The sequence below is a fragment of the Eurosta solidaginis genome, chromosome 2 (assembly GCF_040869045.1).
Source record: "Eurosta solidaginis isolate ZX-2024a chromosome 2, ASM4086904v1, whole genome shotgun sequence".
Classification (NCBI taxonomy): domain Eukaryota; kingdom Metazoa; phylum Arthropoda; class Insecta; order Diptera; family Tephritidae; genus Eurosta; species Eurosta solidaginis.
Window position 1 is genome coordinate 10,234,818 of NC_090320.1, and position 15,838 is coordinate 10,250,655.

At 38.5% G+C, this 15,838-nt stretch overlaps 1 protein-coding gene across 6 annotated transcripts in view; it reads right to left on the bottom strand.

Moving 5' to 3' along the window:
* sNPF (short neuropeptide F precursor) overlaps window positions 1-15,838 on the bottom strand; it is a 257,147-nt gene that overhangs the window by 230,911 nt on the left and 10,398 nt on the right. For 2 of the 6 annotated variants that reach the window (XM_067764363.1, XM_067764361.1), the window contains exon 1: window positions 7,722-8,407. The exons of the other annotated variants lie outside the window; for them this stretch is intronic. The gene's annotated coding sequence lies outside the window, so the exon portion shown is untranslated. Of the gene's footprint in view, window positions 1-7,721; window positions 8,408-15,838 lie in introns of those variants that run through there. 6 annotated transcript variants of the gene reach the window in all.

Below are 15,838 nucleotides of genomic sequence, written 5' to 3' on the forward strand. Positions count from 1 at the left end.
TCTGGGATAAAGTTTAACTACGAAGTGCTAGGCATGGTCACCGAAGTCCTTGAATTTATATGAGGAAATAAATTCAACTGCACAAAAAGCATACAACCTTTAAAAAAGTATATAATATACACATACAGTCAAACTTCTCTAACTCGAACTTCCCTAACTCGAATTATTCTCTAAGTCGAATTTTCTTAAGAAACAAATACGTTTTTATAACATCACTATCTAATTTTGTCTCTATAAGTCGAATTTCTATAACTCAAATATTTCTAAAACTCGAACTAAAATATAACAGAAACTGAAGCAGCAAGCAAGCGTAACTAGAATTTTTCGGGGATACACCTAGCATAATTTCGGGGAATTGCCGGGCGACAGATAAAAACTTGTACATACATATTTTTAAGTTTAAAATAAAATAATTTAAAAAAAAATTTAAGTTAAACGGTTTTATTGAAAACAATACTTACATGAAGTAATAATAATACGAAAAGCTAGAAAATAATTAGGTAGGTCCTAGGTACTAGTCATCACACTCCTCATCAATCTAGGGCGTTGATCAGACAATTAAATAAAAGCATTGGGCGCGTGAAATTTCTAAAAATGTGCGGCGTAGTATAACCTGATTAAGGTTCAGTTGGTCTTATATATGACTATCCATAGAAATTTTACGCGTCCAACGCTTTTATTTGTCTGATCAATGCCCTAGATTGATGAGGAGTGTGATGACTAGTACCTAGGACCTACCTAATTATTTTCTAGTTTTTCGTATTATTATTACTTCATGTAAGTATTGTTTTACTTAATTAAAACCATTTAACTTAAAATTGTTTTTTTTAATTATTTTATTTTCAAGTTTTTAGTCTTTATTTAATTGCCCATTATTTCACATTCTATTTAGTTCATTTAGTGACTCATTATTACAAGGACGCTTTCCTGACAATTTGTTACAACCTAAGTCCTCACTACATAATCCTTCCAAATACTTTACTCGACTCTGTGCCACGTATGCTTGTCCCTCCTCCAACTCCAAAATATTTTTATGTCACTTCTACCGGACTGTATGTAATATTTGTTCCAAATATGAGCCAAATCGGACCAAAAATACGATTTTTGCGGTCCTTGCGCCACCTAGCGGCGATTTTTTTTCTATTATTGCATTGTAATCGGGTTCTGAACTATATTACAAGTTTCAAGCTTGTAGCTTATCGGGAAGTTACTTAAATTTCAATTACAAAATTCGTTCACAACGGCCGTGCATGCGGCCGTGCGGCCTGCCTGCCAAGTCAAGCTAAAAAAAACCGTTTAAAAAAGGCATAATATCGCCCAAATGTCGATATGTGGTGAAAGTGCTTCCGCCGATTTACAATCTGGCAAAGATTGGAAAAAAAATGTTTTGCCAGATTTAATCAGACATTACCACGAAAACGATATTTTTAACGCGGATGAAACTGGCCTTTTTTTTTAATGTTTACCTAACAAAACATTACCGTTTAAAGGTCAAAAATGCTTTGGTGGAAAAAAACAGCAAAAAGAGAATTAGAGTTATGGTTGCAAGTAATATGAGTGCTTCAGAAAAGTTGAAATTGCTAGTTATCGGTAAGTCAAAAAATCCAAGTTGTTTTAAGGGCATAAAATCAATTGATGTGGACTATGAGTTCAACAAAAAAGCGTGGATGACAAGTGAAATTTATGATAAGTGGTTCAAAAAATTAGATAAAATCTTTGTTGCACAAAATAGGAAAATTCTAATGTTTGTTGACAATTGTCCTGCGCATCCTAAAAATGTACAAGCAAATTTAAAAAACATTAAACTCGAATATTTTCCCCCTAGTTAATCTGACATCTGTTCTACAACCAATGGACCAAGGGATTATACAAAATCTAAAGCAACATTGTGATTAAAGTGTTGGCCAAAATGGAAGAATCAACACCTACGACTGTGTCTTTACTTCATGCAATCAGGGATCTAAATAAAACCTGGAATCTCTATGTTAAACAACAAACAATCAGCAATTGTTTTAGAAAGGCCGGTTTTGCCAAAGATGAACTAATGCAAGATGCTACTACAAGTGACTGGGATGAAGAGGACGATCTTCCATTGTCTGAATTGAAACAAATTTGGACCACATACAGAACGGCAATGGGAAGTAATAATGTTTCTTTTGATGATTACGTCGATATTGACGATGGTGTGCAAATAATATACTATATAAATATACTATAAAAGCGTGCAATTACTGGTATATGCTGATGACATTGATATCATCGGTCTAAACACCCGCGCTGTAAGTTCTGCTTACTCCAAACTGGAAAAAGAAGCGGTAAAGATGGGTTTGATGGTGAATGAGGACAAAACGAAGTACCTGCTGTCATCGAGCAAAGAGTCAGCGCATACGCCCCTTGGCAACCATGCTACTGTTGGCAGACATAATTTCGAAATAGTAAAAGACTTCATTTATTCATTGAAAAGTAAAGTCCTCTCTCGGCGAACGAAAATCATACTCTACAAGTCACTTATCGTACCCGTCCCCCTATATGGGGCAGAAGCATAGACCATGACATCAGCAGATGAAGCGGCTTTGGGAGTGTTCGAGAGAAAAGTTCTTCGAAAGATTTATGGACCTCTACGCGTTGGCGATGGCGAGTACCGAAGGAGATTTAATGATGAGCTGTACGAGCTATACGCAGACATCAACATAGTCCAGCGAATTAAAACGCAGCGGCAGCGCTGGCTAGGCCATGTTATGCGAATGAAAGATGATGCTCCGGCCAAGAAAGTGTTTCTATCGGAACCCGCCTATGGAAGCAGAGGTATAGGGCGGCCCCCACTCCGTTCGAAGTACCAGGTGGTAAACGATTTAAACTCCCTTGGTGTGACCAATTGGCGCCGGTTGGCGGAGCGAAGGAGCGACTGGCGCGCCTTGTTGGACGGCCATAACCGTTTAGAGGTTAAGCGCCAATTAAGTAAGTAAGTAAGTGCAAATAATGGGATTTCCAACAGACGAAGACATTTTAGACAGCGTTATTGAGAATCTAGGTCCTTCTGTAATAGGTAAGTCTAAAGTAAACTTTGTAGACTTCAACATTGTTAAACAAAAATAATCTATTGTTTCAGACTTAGAGAAGGAAGTCTCTAGTGAAAGCGAGATTGAAACAACAACTGAAACTATACCTACATTTAATCAAGCTTATTCCGCTATCCAGATCCTAAGAAATTTTACTTCGTCAAAAGAAAACGTTCCCAATACAGTACATACATCGTTAAATGTAGTGGAAAACTTTATAGAGAAAGATAAATTGTCAGCATTAAAACAAAAAAGGACCGATTTTTTCGAATAAAACTTTATGTACATATGTATTATATTTGTAACTGTTATTTTTGTAATAAATAAATACATACATACATATGTAAATACATTTACGCTTATCAAATACTTTTAGGGTTTTTTTTTGTATAACCAATTGAAATTTAAACCAAAAACTAACAAAAAATGTATTGAGTGAAACAATGTTAATATGATTACTAAAATGTAAATTATTTATATGGCTTATTGCACAACATAATGAATTCAGTTAAGTTTGTATTAAATCACATTTTTAAGATTTTTTTATGCATGCAATGGTACAGCAGTCAAAAGCAAAACTACTCAATAAATATTCTAGTTCATTGATTCGAATTTTGTAGACGTATACATAGTAGTTAGTGTTTGAACAGTTCACGACTTGAATTTTGAGGATATTTTGATATTCACTTTTTATATTTTATGCTGATTTTTCAATACTGTGGCGAATATTAGCATCACTAAGTGATACTCACTTCACTAAGGTTATTAAATAATAGTAGGTAGCTGTTGTTTGTACCGATTGGTACATCAAAAGGCATTCAGCTGATGTCTAGATATGTAGATAAACATGTCGACTGATATGACCCGGATTTATAAACTGTGTAGCATGCCAAAGAGTATGGTGTTTTTGCATTAACTTACTAGTATGTCATATGGTATGACTCTGATGCATATACGAGTAGTACGCCAACCGGTAGAATGCTGATGTAGAGACTAGCAATTGATATTTCGTAGGACATCGGTACGTTTCAAATACCAGTTGCTAATATGGAAAATACATAACCGGAACTAGTTGAGATTTTTGGCTAACTAATATTCATCTGACATACAAATAGTAAGTTTTACTACAGGGTACTTGTATCAATTTGTGGCATGCCACATGTTTATTTCATTTCCGACATATTAACTTGTAAATAGCAACAATGTGGGATGTTAATTCATGTTGACACGCATACATACACACTTCTTGATGTGCTTTGTATATTAACAGGTATGTTAACATATTTGTCGAGCTAAAGATAACTAATTAATTAAGAATTAATCACAAGGAAATGTGATAGTAAAATTAAATTAAATTTTATTCGAAATTGAGGTATGTAGTTAGGAACCCGACCAGGGTGCTGATCTGGTGGAAAGCGCTGGACACGGCGAGCACCTCCAAAATGTTAGTGTCAGTGCAACGCACGGCGCTGATCGGTATCATTGGCGCTCTCAGAACACCTACCTTGGCACTGAATGTCCTGCTGAACATACATCCAGTAGATATTGCGGGAAAGGCGGCCGCGGCCCGGTCGTTGGTCAGGCTTCGAGATATAGGCTACGGGCTTTCTGACTTCGGACACTCTAACCTTCTTGCTATGTATGTTCGACTTTATCTCGGCCGAAAGTGGATGGCAGGAGGTCTGCCGAAATAATTGTGTACACTAAGACTCAGCTATCAATGGTCATTGAGGTTTTGACAGGGCACTTTCCCATGGGTATCCATGCGGTACGCGTCAATATACTGGAAACTCCATCCTGCTGCAGCTGTATGGAGGATGATGAGGTGGAATCATCAAATCACTTTATGCTTGATTGCCCAGCTTTTGCCAGAACTAGGCGAAAGTACTTCGGTCGCGACTCACTTGGATTTATCAAAAGTTGAGATTGGTATCATTCGGAACTTTATCATTGCTACCCAACGATTCTCTAAGTAGCTATATCTACGTCACCGTTATTTTATTGTATGTGGTATCACAAAGGAACCTTCATGTTGTCCAAGTGAGCTTCCCTTATCAGGGCAGCTACCACCTAACCTAACCTAACCTAGGGACACGAACTTCAATATGATAGTATACCTAATCGACTCATTTGACATTCAATACCGATACTTTATACTCCTTATCGATATGCAAGCTGTGAAGTCTTTTGGTGTTGAAACTGTTGGAATGGAAGATATACATCCCCAAGATATATGTATATACGTTTTTCGTGATATATCCGGCTGGACGTATATTCGCGAAGAAGCTCTAAGAGAGAGGCTAAGAGAGCACACATATTTTTGTGGGGCTGTAGTATTAATATACTCTCACCTAACCATCCATGTCCCAGGGATGGCATTGAGCCTTCAGCCGCTTCAATGTTTTTTAACTTACTTATTGTATACTCTTCCCTCCAAAAGGCTAGTGCTTTGATATAAAAATAAGCTCAATTTATAATTCCACTTTCTTTAAAAGTCTATTCCTGCACCAACTTGCAATTATGCATATGAAACCTATTCAATTTCCACTTAGGAAATAAATTAAAATAAATTATATACTAATGATGAAATCCGGAGACAATACAATGTCAAAGCTTTTATTCAGATATGCGCGTATGGATTAGTATTGCCAAGGAGTTGTGTATTTTAAGTCATCATTTTTTAATAAATCATTCAGTCACTTGCATATTTACACAAACAAATCTGATAAGCTTATGCAAAGCAAATAATTCACAACGGACAGATTTTTATTTACAATTGGATGAGCTTTTTTCAATGAATTATATACCTTTTTTCCGTTTCAGTTATACTGAAGTTCTTTTTTATTTAAACCTAGCAATATTCTAGTAATTACTTTCTTTATATTAGGTCTGTTGAATGTTTGTCCGCTTTTCGTACAAATCTTGCAATTGACTTTTAAGTAACTTCTCATTGAGGTACAAACGTGAAACTTTACACATAGGTTAGAACATCCTGACAATGCGCACGGATCGAAATAATTAGATAAGAATTTGAAAATTTTCAAACCAGCTTTTAAGTAACTTCTCGATGAGCTAGAGACTTGAAATTTTAAACTTAGGTCGATGACACGATACAAAAAGATTCGCTAGGGGGCGCACGGGATGAGATATTTAGAAAAATCGTAGGGAGGGAATTTTGGGATTGATTTTTATGTAAGTTCTCATTGAGCTACAATTGTAAAACTTCACAGATAGGATAAGACGCCGAGAAAATTTAAGAAAAGGAGAAAATAAAAATAACACTGGTCAACAGTGAAAAAATTTCCAGACTTTTTTTAGTCGTTTTAAGTTAATTTAAGGTTGCTGATTACGAAAAAAATATTTGTTTCTTTCTAACAGCTCTAGTTTTTAATTTTCGTATAGGTGTTAAATTCTAACAAAAATTAGAATTTTTACATACTTAATTTTAATGATTTACCACGTATCAGCACAAAATTGCCTTTTATAAGACTTTCTTGCCTGTGGGTCTTGTTCAAGATCCCGACAAAGACTCCAGCAGTAATCGGCCATCATATACGTGTCCCATCTTCCTTCAACAGCTGATGACGTGTGCGGTCCTGATGATGCGTTTGAGTGCAGAAGTGGTCGCTGAGCAGAAGGTAATGTCGGATAGGACCATTTGATTTTGTTTGCCGAGTTTATTCCAGTAATGTTTACCACACAAAAATTGCAATCATCAAGATGATTCGTAGGTTCCTGCCAAATCATTGGTGTCTTAAATTTGAGAGCTGATCTTTTTCCATTCGACCATTGTCGCAGAGACACAACATAATTTTGGCACGCAGTTTTAACAAAGTCCGTGATGACTTTACGAAACTGTTTGAAGGTATATTCACCACAAACAACACAGAAACTATTTGCATCATTCAAACAACGCCGTCTTTTTGTGGCCATTGTTAGAATCAGAAATAATTGTATTAATTTTAAAATGAAAGTCACGAAAAAATTTGGAGATGTTATAAGAAAACACAATAAATAGTCTTAGTCAAAGCCAATACGATCGAACAGTAATTGAAAAGTGCAAAAGCGAAAGACGCAAACTTCAATTTCATTTTCATTTTAAACTATTTATTTAAACTAAACAAATACAAAAACCAATAGTTTAAAATGAAAGAACAATTGAGGTTTGCTTTTGTAAATTGTTGCATTTTTTGTTTTTGCGCTTTTCTACTCCTGTGGGATAAGTTTTCGGGTAGTCGAAAATATCTCGAAAACTAGAGCTGTTACAAAAAAGTAAAATGAATAAAATATTTTTACGTTTAACTTGCAATTCCTTAATAAGTTCGGTTGAAAAGGACTCTGGACCATAAAATGCTGCTATACTTCCCATCTTGGCTAGTTAGTCTGCCTGCTTATATCCCTGATACCCGGGAACCCTAACAAATCCTTATTTTTGGCTCCAAGATAATTTAGGACTCTCAATGCATTCATCCACTACCTTAGAAGTAGTTGTGTAAGATTGCAAGGCACGCAAGGCTGCCTGAAATAGCGCTAAATAAGCTAATTAAAATTAGTAGAGCTAATCTCAGCATTTGAGATTGATTACCAAAGTCCTTAATATAGGGCTATAAATTTCATTAAGTGTTTATATATATATGTATTTCTTTTTTTTCATAAACATACCTGATGTACTTGTCAGCCGATATCTTGGCTTTCGTTCTTAAGTTTGCTGATAAATGTTTTCAAATAAAATTCCGTATTTACTTTTTAAGTTCACTTTTGGTTAAACAATTTAGATCATTTCTAATGAAATTTAAATATTATCCACTTGTCCACCGCCACCAATGCGCGGTTAAATGCAAGCAAACAATTAAGTCAACTCAGTGAAAATGTTAGAATATTTTCGGCTTGTTGGATGTACATAAGTAAGTCCTCGTGTGTGCGGTGATGTTTACAAGTGAAGAGCTATTAAACGAATGCAAATGAAACTTTTTCAATTAAAGTCACACGAATTCAGCAAAATTCCACACTTTTTTCAAACTACCACTCGTTAACGTTTTTTCGCGCTCTTTTGTTAGCTCTTACGAATTTTTTATTTGATTGTTCAAAAATTTTGTGCTAAGCTGCAACTTTTTTATATATATCGTTACGCGCCTAATTGTATGATTTCCAAGAGTTAAAACTTTTCTTAACCCCAAGATTTCAACATACTGGATTTAAAGCATAAATTTAATTTTAAAACACTTCAAGAAAGATTAAATTTTTTAAATTAATCTCGAAAAAAGCAAACTTTGTTGTTACCAACTCAGTTGTTTGTTGATAACTGCTTTTGTAGTCTACCTTTAGGCTTTCCTTTGCAAGTTGCTATTAGCGGCACGCGTTTAAAACGAATGAGTGCCGACTTTGCGGCGTTTGAATATTTATATTGTTGCATTCGTTTAACAGGGGTGATTTTACGAATGCCTGAAGTTCGCGTGCACGAAGTTAACAGCACATGTTTAGGGAATGTTAATGGTCGTCATTTGAAAGCTTTTATATATAAGTATTTGAATACATCGTGGTATGAAATTTTTTGTTACATGTGATATGTTCATGCTGAATTTTTTCCTGAGGTTGTTGTTATTGTTGTAGCAGTGCTTCGCCCCATCAAATAGCCGCGACCGATCACAAATTGTCATCAATATCCTATAACGGGAGTCCAAGGAAACTTGCTGTTTCAACAGGGGTGGACTATAGGGAGAGGGGTGTTAGAGGCGTTGGTTCCACATTACAATTAAAGAATGGTTGGTGTCATGTGGTAGAGATATACGCCGCCGATAAACGCCGCCGCCGCCGAATGTCAAATATATCGGCGCGGCGGCGGCGGCGTCCGGCGCGGTATATATTTTCTACTCATTGAAGACTGATTAGGCCATTTATGTTCCTGTCGAAAATTGGTCGGATATGGCCGAAAGTGGTATCAACGGATGCGCATCACTGCCAGTTATAGGAAACTAATTGCGAAATTTAACTCTTTCTAACTGTTCATAAGTTATTAAAAAAACAGGCGCTTTCGATGTCAGCTTAACACGGAATTTGCATCACCAAATTCACCAAGTTATTAAAACAAAACACTAAAATAAAAGTTTTATAATAAAATTATATGCTCAGTTTGCTTATTTTTTTTTTTGCAAAAAATTTATAATGAACAATGAATTCAAATAAAATGACCCAAGGCGAACATGTTTTCAAATTGTCCTCAAGTTGTTAAAAAAAAGCAAATTACCCAAAAATTACCCGATTTTTAAAAAAAAAAATTACATTGCGTTTGACTGAAGGAATAAGCGAAACCAGTGATGCAAAATCCTTTAGTAGGTTCTAGGGACATAAACTTACTTACTTACTTAATTGGCGCTTAACCGTCTAAACGGTTATAGCCGTCCAACAAGGCGCGCCAGTCGCTCCTTCGCTCCGCCAACCGGCGCCAATTGGTCACACCAAGGGAGTTTAAATCGTTTTCCACCTGGTCCTTCCAACGGAGTGGGGGCCGCCCTCTACCTCTGCTTCCATAGGCGGGTTCCGATAGAAACACTTTCTTGGCCGGAGCATCATCTTTCATTCGCATAACATGGCCTAGCCTGCGCAGCCGCTGCGTTTTAATTCGCTGGACTATGTTGATGTCTGCGTATAGCTCGTACAGCTCATCATTAAATCTTCTTCGGTACTCGCCATCGCCAACGCGTAGAGGTCCATAAATCTTTCGAAGAACTTTTCTCTCGAACACTCCCAAAGCCGCTTCATCTGCTGTTGTCATGGTCCATGCTTCTGCCCCATATAGCAGGACGGGTATGATAAGCGACTTGTAGAGTATGATTTTCGTTCGCCGAGAGAGGGCTTTACTTTTCAATTGCCTACCTAGTCCAAAGTAGCATTTATTGGCAAGATTGATTCTTCGCTGGATTTCAGTGCTGATGTTGTTGCTAGTGTTGATGCTGGCTCCCAAATAAACGAAGTCTTTTACTATTTCGAAATTATGGCTGCCAACAGTAGCGTGGTTGCCAAGGCGCATATGCGCTGACTCTTTGCTCGATGACAGCAGGTACTTCGTTTTGCCCTCATTCACCATCAAACCCATCTTTACCGCTTCTTTTTCCAGCTTGGAGTAAGCAGAACTAACAGCGCGGGTGTTTAAGCCGATGATATCAATATCATCAGCATATGCCAGTAATTGAATCAGAAATGATTCTTACCTCATACTTAAGTTGAGGATATATATACGTATGAGAGGGTTTGAAAGATCACTTGGGCTTACATTTAAAAAACTGTTGTTTATTTGCGAAACTATACAATAGCGTCTGAAATGTTAATTTTGATTTTCACATTTCATCCTTCAACACCCAAGTCTTCCGGTTTGACATTTCCTAAAGTTGGCGGCCCTTATGCAGAACTAGTCCCTTGGAGTGAATAACATTGTTTATAGGCTACCAACTAAGTTTAAATATAACCTACGCGTTACGGCTTCTTTTACAAATGTGAATACGTAGGCACATATATTTACCAGGTGAGGCTTTGTCCTTCGCAAGAACACTCAAAGTGGTGAAGCAAAAGCTTTCCCAAGACAGTCGAACTAATGACCGTGTGTGCTACTACCCTAACGTAGTGGACAGTCGAACTAGTCTGAAAACTGAAATTACGCAGTCATCCATTTTAAAATATCGTTCTGATTTAACGAAGACTATTGAAATAAATGTTGTGAACACAAACGTCTGAAAACTTTGGTCTACATTTTAAAAATTGTATCCAGGGTCCTTGTAAAATTTTAATTATGTAGATGCGCCGAGGATTATACGATTTTCACCCATGAGTTACGCAATGACGTCCACTTAGACTGCTAATGATTTCGAGGGCGGCATCCTTGGTCGAATAGTAACTCCCTGCATAGCGCGACAAAAACATCCGTTAGAAAGTCTTCGGAGCTACACCTAGAGCTTCTAGGAAAGTGACGTCGAGGAAGGTATATATGAGTTCGAAGTCGCAGTCATGTAGCTTCTGTGCTGGCATATGGTGTGAGGATCAGGAGGGGCGTGGTAGCGACTGGTGGTCGGGATTGCTACTGTTCGTACATCGGGAATTGTAGCTCCTAATCATCGGGAATTGTAGCTCGAAAAAACTGGATGCATCCTGTACCACGAGAGTCATGAGTATTAATAGACCATGAATAGCAACCGTAAGTCGCCTTTGTGCGTGACTGCTAAGGAGCCACATATGATTTAAAGAAATTATGTTCGCGACGATTATTAGGAGTTAACCCCAGGTGAAACTACAGGCCGAATAGTCACTCCCTAACGTTTCAAGGTGCTTCTCTGGTGTAGCTCGGCAGCATAGCGCGACAAAAACATCCGTTAGAAAGTCTTCGTAGCTACACCTGGAGCTTCTAGGAAAGTGGCGTCGAGGAAGGTATGAGTTCGAAGTCGCAGTCCTTTGGCTTCTGTGCTGGCATATGGTGTGAGGGTCCTGACTGGTGGTGGGGATTGCTGCTGTTCGCACATCGAGAATTGTAGCTATTAAAAACAGCCGAAAAAACTGGAGGCGCCCTGCGCCACAAGAATCATGAGTATTAATATACCATTAATAACAACCGTGGCCGCCAAGGAGCCACAAATAATTTAAAGAAATTGTGTTCGTGACGATTATTGGGAGTTAACCCCAGGTGAAACTACGCTTTGCACAAGATATACAGACAAAAGTGTTACCATTTTATGTATCTATATTTCTTTTCAGCAGACGCTGCACCAATTCCAAAGAACGGGGTTAGGTTGGAAGCCTCCCTGGAGTAAGTGAACGAGGGACAATCCCTCCGCAAAGAGCTACTCCTGAGAATTTTTGAACGATCTGCGAGTTTTTTGAGGCAAACACCCCAGATCTTTTCGAAATGGCCAACACGTTGATTTCCTTAAATACATACAAACAAAACTTTTCCTAAATACTATTTTTTTAAATAGAAAAATCAAGCTTTTTAAAGTAAGAACCCCGGCGTATGCCCACGCCGCCGCCGCCGGTATATAATAGAGCCTACTCCGCCGCTGCCGATAAAGTGATCGCCGTAAACCCCTATCATGTGGGGACACATTGCAAGCAGGGCATACATTTTTTATGTCGGGGTTGATTCTGGATAGGTAAGAGTTTAACCTGTTACAGTATCCAGATCGAAGTTGAGCTGGGGAGTGTGTGTTCCTCTTCCGCAAGTGTTGGGTATTGTTCTTTGAGTACTGGATTCATCGGGAAATTCCTGGCATAAAGGTCCGACGCCTGTTCGTGGAGTTCACTGAGGACCTGCTTGTGTTTTTTGGTTTCATACGGCTGAGTTCTCAGGTGCCGTATTTCCTCATAATGCTTACGGAGATGACTCCTTAAGCCCCTGGGAGGTGTTGGCTCATCAATCAGATGCCTGTTGGGATGCCCAGGTTTCTGGGTATTCAACAGGAACTGTTTGTTTAGCATCTCATTTCTCTCCCTGATGGGGAGTATTCTCGCCTCATTATGTAGATGGTGTTCTGGGGACATAAGAAAACAGCCCGTGGCGGTTCTGAGAGCAGTATTTTGGCAGGCCTGTAGCTTCTTCCAGTAAGGCGTTTTTAGGCTTGGCGACCATATAGGGGACGCGTAGCATGCAATCGGCTGGCCAATTGCATTGTAAGTGCCATCGACGTGGATGTTCAAAATGGTCGACATTTGGGACGTCCATGTTGTAAATAAGGTCGCGGAGGATTTAGTCGGTGATAATGCCAAGTTTCGCGAGGCGAAAAAACTGGAGAAATCGGGGGGTAGCCGTTTATTCTGTTGCAAAGCTCATCGATCTGTGGGCCTGGGCCTGTGGCCATTATTGTGCAGTCATCGGCGTAGGAAACGATAGTAACTCCTTCTGGTGGCGAAGGTAGCTTAGATATGTAGAAGTTAAACAAAAGTGGGGATAGGACCGGACCCTGTGGCACCCCTTGTTTATTTCTTCTTGGTTTTGATGTTTCGTTTCTAAATTGCACCGATACCTGCCGACCACCCAGATAATTTTCTGTCCACCTTTTAAGACATGGGGTCCACCTTTTAAAACATGGCCTGAGGTCCAATCAGCCGATTTACGCGGGACTTCAATCTTTCGGGCAATACGCTTGACAGAAATTTATATGTTTGCTGGATCCTCTTCTCCTAACATTGCTGTCGCCATTTAGAAGGGCGAAGAATTATTCCCTCCATAATCTAAGCACCATCTGAGTTGCAAGGTCACAGTTTTCGTTCTTACAGGAGTTGTCCTGCTCGTGGCTAGAAGCTCAAGCTCCTCGCACGCATACCTTTTTGCCTCTGCTTTTTTCCGTAAAGGCGTCTTGCTTCCTTTTTCAATTCACACACTCTTCTTGTTGCGTTCGCTCTCAACGTAGCCCTGTAGACAGGCTTTTTCTTCCGGTTTCAACGCGGCATTCTTCATCGTGCCAGTTGTTCCTCCGTGGTTGCCGGTAACCAGTTTTTTCCTCGGCGGCGGTACGGCTGCTCTTTCATTCCGTCTATTTCACTTGTACTCTAAGATAGCAGGTGTGAGATTCGAGTTCCGAAACCATTGGCAAACTTTGGCGATAACAACTTTGCCACGCCTACGAATGGAGCTTGATTCGTACGCTGACATCGGTCGATGATCAGGCATCATTCCTACAGAACCATATTATTACGCTTTTCGACAACCATGTGCCAGTGAAACTCAAGGCTGCTGCACATAATAATACCCCTTGGTTTAGTGCCAATCTAAAACACTTAATTCACCAGCGTAACCTTGCTTACTCACGATGGAAAAGATACAAAACCCTGGAGGCTCACAACTGCTTCAAAGCAGCTAGGATCGCTACAAACAAAGCCATTAGGTCAGCAAAGCAGAAATTTTATAATAACAAGTTTAGTGCTGCTTTGAGTTCGAAGGAAACCTCGAAGTCGATTAAACATATTGGTATCGGAAAATCCAAATGCGATATTTCTGTCCTCCCTGATGTAGACATTAACGAGATAAATATAAATTTTGTAAATCTGCCAATCTCAACTGACAATATATGTGCTGACAATTATTGTATTCGCGCTAATGTTGATTGTGGTCCTCTTGAGTTTGCTAGTGTCGATGATTGTGATGTCGTTCAAGCCATTCTTTCAGTAAAGTCTAATGCTATGGGGTTCGATGGTATATGTCCGAAATTTTTAAAAATAATTCTTCCTAAAATCCTTCCTCACTTAACCTACTTGGTTAACTCTGTGCTGACGTCCTGTGTATTTCCCAAATGTTGGAAAGTTGCTAAGGTAATCCTAATCCCCAAGCAGAACAAGGAGTATAGACCTATAGCTATTCTGCCTTTCCTTTCCAAGGTCGTCGAACGAATTTTGCACTGCCAGATAAATACTTATGTGCAGGAATAATAACCTTCTCACAGATTCCCAGTCTGGATTCAGGTCAAATCGTAACTGTAAAACGGCGCTCCTATCGGTGATAGAGGATATTCGAGAACAAGTTAACAAAAATTTTACTGCTTTCCTGACTCTTCTCGACCATTCAAAAGCGTTTGACTCGGTCGACCACACCGTTCTCTGCAAGAAGCTGGACAACCTATTTAATTTCTCCAACTGTGCAACAGCCCTCATCAGATCGTATTTGGCCGACCGAACTCAGGCAGTAAGTGTTGGTAGCAGAAAGTCTGACTTCGTCAGTGTTTTAAGAGGAGTCCCACAAGGCTCAATCCTTGGTCCCCTGTTATTTGTTTTGTATATAAACGATTTGCCTGGTGTTCTCAAGTATTGTAATATTCACATTTATGCTGACGACGTACAATTGTATATGTGCTGTCCTAGTGATCGTACCAGTTCATGTATTAATAACTTAAATTACGATTTATGTCAAATTGGTACGTGGGCTTCTATGAACGGCTTATGTCTTAACCCTAAGAAGTCGAAATGTATAGTCATTCATAGAATGTCACTAGATAAAAGTGGAATGGAAAATTTAATTTTAGACAACACTATTATAGAATACGTTGACACGGCAAAAAATCTAGGTGTAGTTTTTAACAAAACCTTGACATGGAAAGATCACATCTTCCGCACAGTGGGAAAAGTGTATGGGATGCTTCGTACACTCTGGCTTACACAATATTTTACTCCGTTACATATTCGTCTACTAATAGCAAAAGCGTACTTAATACCTACGCTGCTTTATGGTTGCGAGGTTTACTCTAATTGTGACTATGTATGTAATAGGAAACTTAATGTTGTTTATAACAACATTGCTAGATACGTCTATGGGTTGAAAAGACTTGACCACGTCTCTCATCATGCTTACAGGTTGCTTAACATTTCTATCGATAACCTTATTAAACTTAAAACGCTCACTACGCTACATAAATTAATATATATGAAGGAACCTGACTATTTGTATCGGAGGCTAAATTTTCTCCAGTCGTCTAGATCTGTTCTCCTTACCCACTTCAGACATCGTATGCTAATATCTGATCGCCAGTTCTTCATTACTTCCATACGTCTTTGGAACTCGCTCCCTTCTAGACTTAGGCTTATAAGCAATGCTCTGCTCTTCAATAAAGAATTAACAAGTTTCTATAATAACCTAGACAATTAAAATACTGATTTCTTCTAACAAATGTACTCTATCATTCGTTTATTTTATTTATTTACTATTTATTAAATATATTATTTATTGTAACCTTTTCTTAGCCATAGTCATTAGCTTTAAGTTTCAAGTTTAAATTGTTCCTATTTAATGCCTTTTACCGACTAGCACT